Source organism: Tachypleus tridentatus, chromosome 6 (genome assembly GCF_004210375.1).
Source record: "Tachypleus tridentatus isolate NWPU-2018 chromosome 6, ASM421037v1, whole genome shotgun sequence".
In the NCBI taxonomy this organism is placed as follows: domain Eukaryota; kingdom Metazoa; phylum Arthropoda; class Merostomata; order Xiphosura; family Limulidae; genus Tachypleus; species Tachypleus tridentatus.
Genome location: NC_134830.1, coordinates 94451259 through 94462032, shown reverse-complemented (window position 1 = coordinate 94462032; position 10774 = coordinate 94451259).

Genomic DNA, 10774 nt, shown 5'->3' with positions numbered 1-10774 from the left:
CCTCTTCTCTCAGCCTTAGATGTGGATGCATTCTGTCAGGACTGGTCCAATGTTTTACTTCATGCCTATTCTCCTACTTATATTATCATATTTTCCTTCATTCTGGAGACTCCATGTTGAGTCCTTCTGAGAACTTTGTATTGGCCAGCTCAACCATAGTTTTCTCTATTACATGTTTTCTTGTCCTCCTCCTCTTTTGCTTATGCCACTCCTTAATCCTTCAGCCTTACTCTGACTTCATTTGTGGGGTTTGTCCAGTATCTTGTAAGATGTTCCATTCTTTATACTTATAGTTTTACTTCTCTCTTGTCTGGGACATTTTGCCTGTATCAATGCCAATCCATTGATTGTTCCCTACTTTTCTGAATTTTTCATTCTCTGGTTGATCGAGTATTATTGTATTTAGCTGTGGCTATTTACTATGCAGCTGTAATAATAATTTTGAGTTTCCTTATTATTCTCTTGTATTCTTCTCTGTTATTTTTTTCTATGCATTTTTATTCCTTTTGCCTCCTTTATCTTCATCTTACAGTCCTTCTTGATTGGTACCTGAATATGACTCACCATGCCCCTAACTTTCCTTTAGTCTGTTTTTCCTTGTACCACTTTTTGCTTAGGTCCTACTTCTTTTTTGACAGTGTATACCATTATTGCTTCCCATATTTTTCTTTCCATTTCACAATATTATTTTCCTACTGTTCCAAATCATTTTTTTCTCTGTCTCATCCATGTGGTTCATTCTTTGACCTGTTTTGCTCCCATTTATTTATTTTTTTGGTGTTCCTCATCTCCCCATGATGTTTCTCTTATTAATCTCATGGGATGGCTACAGCACTTCATCCATTTTGCCTATGCTTCATTGGGTGTAGATTCACATGGACTCTTACAAGTCTCCACTCACCAAATCTGACACATTATTATCATTACCCTTTCAATAACTCTTTATTTTTGTCATTTATTGAAAGGGTAAATGAAAACAGGCATGTGGCCTACCCCAATTACTTCATTACACATTTTTTTCCAAATATAAACTTCCTCCTGTTGCTATACTACATACCCCTTAATGTTTTTAAAAGGGTAAATTCTCTTATGTAGCTTACCTTTACAAGGGCCTATTTTTACATCTCTGAATCCTGCTCTGTGGCAGATGTTGTCTTTCTAGGTATACGTAACTTCAGTGCTACACCATATGGTCATACAGGTCTGTAACACTTACTGAAGAGATGGGGTGTTTTACAAAGCTATTAAAGGTTGCCTCATGCTATTTTGCTTCATAAATAAGGCCCACTGTAGACCATACCAAGTCATGAACTATCACAAGTAAAGCAATGTCAGGATCACTGCCAATCCTTCCAGTTGAATAAACCAGGACCAGTCTGCATTTCAAAATATGATTTTTGTGATCACCCCTTGCACTGTTTTACAGTGTTACACTTCTCTGTACTCTTCACTGCATTGCCCCCCCTATTCTTTCAGTGGGCTTCAGAAGTTTTTGCCACTTATCAGTTACTACTGAGTGTGACCAGTTCCACTCAGTTGAGAGTAAGGTGGTAATGTTCTGTTGGTATAAATGGTGAGTGCTGTTTTCATACTAAAGACTGAAATACAAATACTCAATGCTGCATGGCTTGGACTGGACAAATTCACCACATGAAGTTCACTCTTTCAGTTGGATTTTCTACATAATACTGTTGCCTGTATGTGTTTGCTATGTGACCTGCTGTTTGATTGGCATAGGACTATCCAGTATAAGTCCTCACATGTGGTTATGAGCCCTTCTCCTACAACAGAATGGATAAAAATTTTAATACCTCTTGGTTTTGGACTGGAGTTCACTCACAACAAAGTCCTTTAAAACTAGTATCACTGTAATTTCTCTCTTACTGCTGTACACTAGATATAAAAATTGGATTTCATGCTGTTTAAGTTTTTAATTCAAAAATTAAACTTTGTTGTGTTTTATCTTGATTCCTTTTTATGATAATACTTTTACTTCATTTTAGCTGTTTACTGGATGTTTGGTGCAGATAGCATAGTTGCTTTGCACCATAAAATGCCAAACCTATTAACCACTCACAAAAATTTGTCTTTCTCAGGTAGCTTGATGTTGGTTGTGTATTGGGTCTGCAAATGGGTGCTCTGGCTGGGTTGAATAAAAGTTGTTTTCCCTTCTGCTTCCTGGTCTTGAGGTGAAGATGATTGAGCTCCTCCTTTTACCATGGGCCAGAAGACAAAAACTCAATGTTGCCTGATTTTGGACTGGAGTTGGCTCACCAGATGCAGTCTAGCAACTGTATACCATCTGGCACAATTTATTATAGATTGGGCAGTGTTCTTTTTCTGTCAGATTTAGTGACAGTAAAGTAGCTTTACAACAGGTGAAGAGTATTCCTAGAACAGATTAGATGTGGTCTCCCACAAGTGTAACTTCATACGACAGGGTATTTCACACCCTGTGTTCTCTTCAAGCAATTTCCAAAGAGTGCTTGTCCAAATAAATTTTGCACTGGTAAAGGTAAGGTATCATATGTGAAGTTAATATTTCACTACACTGGAAATGTATTTCTAATAAATACCTGTTCTCACACTTCCAACTCATCTTTCTTACTTCCAGTGCAACCTTTTCCTTAATTCCAAGGAGATGATAATACTCTACATTATAAAAGAAGTCAACTATACAAGAGGGGTATGTTACATTTTTATTGGTGAAGTGTTTTTGCATGCTACAGTACAACTATACCATACATGATTACATGAGGGCAGGTAGGAGAATGGAGGCTTGTAGCAAGCAAAAAATGTATATACAGAAGGCAACAAAAGTCAAGAAAAACTGTAATGTGAGTAGTGGTATCTGTTGGAAAGGCATTTTAAGTGTAGGAAATGTTAATATTCAACAGATCAGTTGCCCATGAAACAATGGTTGTTTATATTGAAATTATTAAGTATTTGTTTCATTTGATTGGAAAAGGCAAAATATTTCAATTTCTAAATAAATGCAAATGCTGTATGAATAACGATTTCTTATCTATGCATTTTTGTCCATGTAAAAACAGCCATAAACTATTGTAATAAGTTGTCAATAAAGCAAGAAGAAAAATTAATAAATGGTGTGTTACTTTTTTTTTCATTTGTTTTATAAAGAAACATAAGACCATCATGATGTGAAACATTTTTGTTATTATAATAGTTAATTTGAAAATAAGCAAGAATTAAAAGTTTGTACTGTATATAAAATATATGTGTGTGAAATATTGAAATAATTGCCAAAGTATTAGGTTGTCCAGAAATAAATATTGGAATTCTTACAATGACATTTAGAAACTGAGTATTGAGTAACTTATCATTGATTGGTTGGTTTAATCCAATGTTTGTTGCTTAAAAGGTGTTATAATTGTCTGCTGTTTCAACTCTACTCAGAGTTAAGTTTTGCAGTCCCTAAGGCAGCATGGGCAAGAAGGACTTTTATCTGGTTTTCTTCTATAACTTCAAACTTGGATGAAAAGCTACCGAAACTACATGGAAGATCAACCAGGCATTTGGCCATGAATCTGTTACTGAACGTACAGTTCAGCATTGGTTCCAAAGATTTCGACATGGAGATGAAAGTCTTGAAGACCACAAAGGCTGTGGAAGGAAGCCATTCCTAGATGAAAACACATTATGGGAAGCAGTTGAGACAGATCCTCACACAACAGAACACGAACCTGCAGAAAAGCTAGATATCAGCAAATCAAGCATTGTCAACCACCTGAGTGCGATTGGAAAGACGAAAAGTTGGATAAGTGTGTTCCGCATGAGCTGACTGAAGATCAACAAATTCTGCAGTATGAGACCTGTCAAGGATGACAGTCTAAAAATTTAATGAATTGGAAATTGCAGTTCTGCCTCATCCACCTTATTCCCCTTACAGATTTTCATTTTTTAAAGCACTCTAACAACTTTTTGAACAATAAACATTTTCAAAACCAGACAGCTGCAGAAGCTGATTTCTACAGCAGGGGTATAAACATTATTGTTACACGTTGGCAAAATTGTGTTGAAGCAAATGGTGTTTACTTTGATTAAAACCTGTTTTACAACACTGCTTTATACTTTTGCAAACTTCACAGTTCAAGAACGACATTTATTTCTGGACAACCTGATATATTAGTAGTGCTATAAGATGGTAGGAATGAGGCAAAAATTTTTGTTACAGAAGTAACTGATGAAGTATAGAAGATTATATGATGGCATTGTTTAATCAATATCATACACATTTAGAAGACATACTTTAATGTAACACTTTCAATAAATGGTTTGTGATGATAATAGAAGAACAACCTGTATATCTTGGACTGAATGCCCAACAAACTGTAATGCATATTTTTCATGTTATTAGTTACCATTCAGATAATTATATTCATTGTGTGGTGTCTAGGACATAAATACTTCCAATGGAAAAGGGCTTGTGAACTAGTCATTAGTACTGTCCAGGGGCAGCACAGCATCACATTCACACAGAGGTTTGCAAGGCTGTTTATACAATGTAGGAAAATGTTAACTTATATTCATCATCTTTAGCTTATTCATTAGCCAGTTATTCTTGTTAACCCTGAAAGTGGCAAAAAGTGTAGCTGATGGCTTACTAATATTCAATTCTGGAGTTTTTCTGAGGGATCAGTAGGGTGTTTAGTTAGGGCATCAGGTAACGGGTTTTCTTTTCCTCTTCCATGAAGTATTTCAAATGTTAAGTCTTGCAATTTTAATGAACAATCCATCAATCTACCAGTTAATTTCAGAGCTGTCTTTAACCATATCATGGCAGAGTGGTTAGTTATAAACTATATATTATTCTCCATCTAGCTATTTCTTAACATTTTTATATAGCTTAATCTATGACTAGACATTTTAACTGTGGGAGTACAGTTTCTTACTGCAGAATTGAGTGTGATACTGGCATATTCTATAACACAATGGCTTTAGAAGTACATCTCTGTCATACTTAAAGGATATATTAAAAACCACTTATAAAATATTTTGAAGAAGAAAGCTGTGAAATTTTAGATGATTAAAATTTGGTATTTGTAGATATTATAAAACTTCCATTTTCTAAACACCTTGAAAAATTATAAGGCTAGAAAAAGAAATTATTTACTAAAATGTGATTAAAACTTATAAATTAAATAAATTCATTTATTTAGGTTATATATGACAAATAAAAATGTAAATGAATCAATTTCTGCCACTCTAGTAGAATGGAGTGCTATTCTTCCTGAATAGAAATGATGTTACAAAAGTTCTGATATTAAGAGACTATTAGAATGTAACAAATCAAATGTACTTTGTAAACTAAGTGATAAGAGATCTGAAATAAACAATGTTTCTGTAACAAATTTGTTTGTGAACCACATACTAATTTTTTTCTATGTAAAATAAAGTATGTACTTCTGAGAATATTTCTCAATTGTCAATTAAACACTTACATAGTGTTTCCTTAACACTGATATTATCAGTAAAAGGTTTAAAACTTTTTGTGAATCATAAATATTAAAATACATTTGTGTTCAATAAATTAGTAAATTTATTAACTGCAGCAGCACATAATTCACGGTGTATTTTCCCCAAGACAGTGTGTGACAGGCACTGTTGTAAAACATACACGTGTGAGAATTCCACTGCAAGAGTTCAATAGAGACAATGATCCATTGGATTTATAATTAAATTTTTGTATTCTGCTTCTAAAATATAGACATGTGATCAAAGGCAGAAGCAACTTACATAAATGCCTCTGTAACTTATGTTAATTTAGCAATGTGCTCAAAAATGTAGGGTTAACTGTAGTCCTCGTCATTGTGAATAATTTGTTTGAGGCTGAATTAATGGTTTGAGAATTCCCAGAAATGTATTTTCGTTGCACTGGTAAAGTCAGACAATATATTTTGCAATAGGTTATTGCATGCCTAGATATATTTGTTATTTCACTACCAAAAGTACATCATAAAGGCATTTTGTGTACATAATTATGTTCCACATATAGCACATTTTTGAAAACGTTATGGAAAATAAAAACAATTCAATCTGAATTCCATTATTTGCCATGCAAAGAAATTAGCATGCAAAGGAGGTTATTATCGGTAAGTCTTGATGAATAATAATTCCAGAAAAACAAAGTCCAATACTTAAACAGTGTGAATGCACAACATTTTGTAACCAATAAGAAACATGTTGAGTTCATTACTTTGAAAACAAACAAACAAAATCGTTAAAGATGTGGTTAACAAATAAACAGATCATTTATTGTACAAGCACTGAAAATGATGGAGGTAAAAACAGACAATCTCCATCTGATACGTATTTAGCTGTTTCCAAGAGTCAACATGTATTGGATAACATGGAAAGTAAGTATAAGTTTAAAATAATATTAAATATTTTTAAGAGTATAGTAGCAATAAATCAGTCATGCAGTCATTTTAAATGTGTCACCATACATTAACAACCGCAGAAATGTTTATTCTAATATGGTTGAGTTAATTAATAGTTTCTTAAATAAAACTCTGTCAGCACATTTCTTTTCTGACAACCTTCTTTAAATTATTGTACATATTTGTTTTATGTATGGTGAAAAGGAAGCAAATGTGCATGCTACATGTAAAAAAAAAGAAAAAAGATAAACATGATAGAAGTTTTTCAAACTGTTCTGAATATTCTGGTAAAAATATTCAAAAGTGTAATATTTTGTATCTCCCAATGAGACAGAGCTATGCAACACTGCATCTTCTTCCATTGAAAAAGTTATTTATGTACAATCAATATTTAAAATTCATAAGAGTAAGATGACACATATAATGATTGCTTTAAAATCTCAACCATATTTAATTCTATGTATGAAAAAATGTGAATAAGAATTGGTACTGCAATAATAAGAGAAAAATTAACTAGTTTTGAAAAGATTCAGCAACTAATCCTAAAGGTTCAGACTTTACTGTGGATATGACTGCATTTTTTTTCAAAAAATGTAAATGAATACTGTATTCCAGAAATTAACCACTCATGCCAATGTGACTAAAAAAAACCAAAAAACTATTTTGTAACATATTAAAAGCAATGCTCTTGCTAGTGGGCAACACCCATTAATTATCATATTCAGTGACTTAAAATTGGTCAGTGAATCTGAAAACTTGTTAGATGATGCTATAACTGATCATTATTTAAACTTCATAGAGAGTAAAATCCCAGTAAAAAAGGATTAGTAGTTCCTTTAGCTTTTACTAGTCGAAAATTGAACAGTTTACATTGTGAAAATATTTAACTGTTGCTTAATTCACCATAGTTAGCAAGAAATTGATGTTATTATAACATTGGACCATTATTGTAATTCAAGTGTAAAGAAACATTAAATGTTCTAAAATTATAAGGTTTCATTCATATTTGATGGGTTTATTGAAAATGTATAAAAATAGTTTTTAAAATATTCTTCAGTGTTCAGAGCTATTCTGGCAGATCAGATATGTAATGTATAATTCTTCGTTGAATATTCATGTGGATGTGAACACTTTACAAATGAAATAAAAATAAATTTTTATTATTGCAAAAGCCATCTATATAGAATCTGTTGGGTTACCCAAGCAACTAAAATCTAATACAATTCATCAGAATTAGTTATGTATGAATTTAGGTACAATTTTGTGTTCTACTGGTTCTTCAATATTTAAAAGATTTGATGTTTTTCAGGACTGTGTTCTAAATTTATATTTTGATATTAAATCCATACAGGTAATCGAGGGTTTGTAGAGTGCCAATTGTGGATTTCTGGGAGATTTCTACATGGTATGTAATGGAATTTTCTTCAAAGAATTGTGTAAATCATTTATAAAGAAACCTTTAATGTGAAATTAAATTGTTTTGTATATAAACATTTTATTGATTCATTCCTTACTTTTCCGTTACAACACCTAACCTACTTTCACACAGTAGTTTTTCTTGTTCAGTGCTGCTGTTTATACAAATTTTTTCACTCGCCACAAGACTTGAAAATCTAATATAACCCACGATCAATGTGGTTTACTACATCTTTACATGTAAATTACCAAGCTAAAACTTCCACCAACAGGAGTGCGATGCACCCTCCTGATGCGAGTTACTCACTTTATTCAATTTCGCCTGACAATCACTCAAATGTTCTCTAATTTCGTGCAAACTTCTGCAATGCTTATTTCCTTTTTCAAAGAAATACTTTCAGTTTTCTTTAGTTCTTAGTACACTGTAGTTTATTACCAAGCTAACTTACCTTTTTTTCTTTGGTTTGACATTTTATTTCAAACCTTTTTCTCGTTCACAGTCGGATAACAATTCCGAATTACGTGTCACGACTTCTACTACTGTAACTACTACTATGAATGTTGTGGCACTGGCTTCAGATACAGGATTTTGGCTTTAGTTATTCAGTACCAGTTTAAGCCAAACAAGTATAATACCTCACAGGATTGATACTGGAGATGCAGTCCCAATACATCAGTTAGCCAGAGAACTTTCCTTTCCAAAGCAATTTGAGACTTTTGCTAAAGAACATGGAAGTATATTGTACTTTTAAAGAAACAGAATGGACCCACAAGATTTTGCTTGGACTACCAGAAGGTGATTGAAGTCAACTAAAGATATCTACTCACTGCCACAACTTGATTTCACCTAGGGTGTTTTATCAAGATCAGAAAGGTTTTAACATTGGACTTTGAGAGTGAGAAGACGTAGAGATAAGACGGCCTTTACCACAGGAAATTGACTCTAGCAGTTTCTTATGTTTCAATTTAGATTAGGTAAGGTTTTTGATACCTTCTAATGATAAACCATGTATGTACTGTCTTAACTACCTTGAAATGTCGTATTTATTTACTGGGGTGACAAATAACACAAGGAAAGACCTTTGATAATGCTCATAAAGGTTTATGGAAGTTCTGGAACAGTTGAGAAAAGATAAACTTAAACTGAATTCCAAAATGTGTGAATTATCCCATCAACAGATTAGTCTGCTGGGACACTTAACAGAGAAGGAGTATCTACACATCTATCAAAAATTGACTCCATCCAGATCGGTAGACACAAAATAATCTGTTTGAAATAAGGAGATTTTTTACCATCGTTATTTTATAATACCTTTTTGTGTCATAGGTTGTTTTCTATACAATGTATTTGACAAGCCAAATAAGTTTTATTGGACTGTTCATTGTGAAAAAGCATTCAATGAACTTAAGAAGGAATTGGGCAATACTTAATACATTATTAGTGTACTTAACTTTAAAAGATGAAATCATTTTAGACACAGATACCAGTAATTTTATGGTGGAAGCAGTTTTGCCACAAGTAAAACAGTGAAAGGAACATCTGATTGCCTATTATAGCAAGGTTTTGAATGACACAGAAATGAAGTATTGTATAAATTGAAAGAAGTTACAAGGTATTATTTCAACTACCAGTTATTCTATCATTATTTATATGGGTAACGTATACATTCTAAACAGACCATACAGCTACACCCTTGTGCAAATTAATTGAAACAAGACGGAAAATTACGATTTTTTTCAATTCTTTGCATTTTATTTCTGAGAATCCAAAAATTACTCACAAATTTATACATGATATGACCACCTTTATTTTTCAGGAGATCATTGATCCGCTTTGACATCGAGTCCACGAGTTTACTGTAATCTTTACTAATTTTTGGATCGTGGTACCACACCTCAATTAACTTATCTTTCGTGGTACAGTCTTTTCCCCGAAGTCTTTCTTTACAAATCGCCCAAATATTTTCAATAGAATTTAAGTCCGGAGAGTTTCCAGGCCAGTCCAGCACCTTTATTCGCATTGTAGTCATAAAATTCTTCACAAGTTTCGATGTGTAGCACGGAGCCAGATTTTGCTGAAAAATGCCAGATCCACCTGGAAATCTCTTTTTCAATTCTGGAACGACTCTTCTCTGCAAAACTTCAATGTACTGTGGTCCTCGCATCATACCTTCTACGATATGTATGCCTCCAATGCCATAGTAGCTGAAAAAGCACCAAAACATCTTCTTCAAGGGATGCTTTACAAACTGATTGATGTGAGATTCTTGACATTTCTCACATAAAGATCTGCAAACATGCAGACTTCTTTGACCCTGTATGAAAAAATGAGTCTTGTCACTGAATAACACCTTCCTCCATTGTTCTTGCATCCAGTTCTTGTATTTCAGACCCCAATGATACTGTTTTCTCTTCATTGAGTTGGTAAGAAGTTATTTTTTGACTGGTTTCCTTGCCCTTCTAAAACAATTTCGAATGATGCAATATTCCTCAAAATTTCGTCATATACCCCAAAAACAGATTGATCGTACTGCAAAACACAGCTAATGACGCCATCTGTGTGAAAAAATTACTACTAAAGGAAATCAGCAGGTCCAGCAAGCCTACACATGCCACCATGCTGAAAATATTGTAAAATGACCATTTGTTTCAATTAATTTGCACAAGGTGTATGTTTTAGGTTATTTGAAATCATGATACATTACATAATAAATTGTAGGCTTGTCCAAAATAAATTATAATATGTAACAGTGATAAATTACCTACCTAACTATAGCATCTAGAAATGGGGTAACTATTTAGTCTTCCAGCTACCCAGCCTGCTCCAGCTACATAAATGAAAAAGACCAAAATATGGAAGTGACTGTTAGAAAATGTGATTTCTTGCAAGGAAATAAAAAAGATTTATTTTTCCTTCAAAAAATTACAAACTCTTTGCCATAAGATCTCCAGTCTCA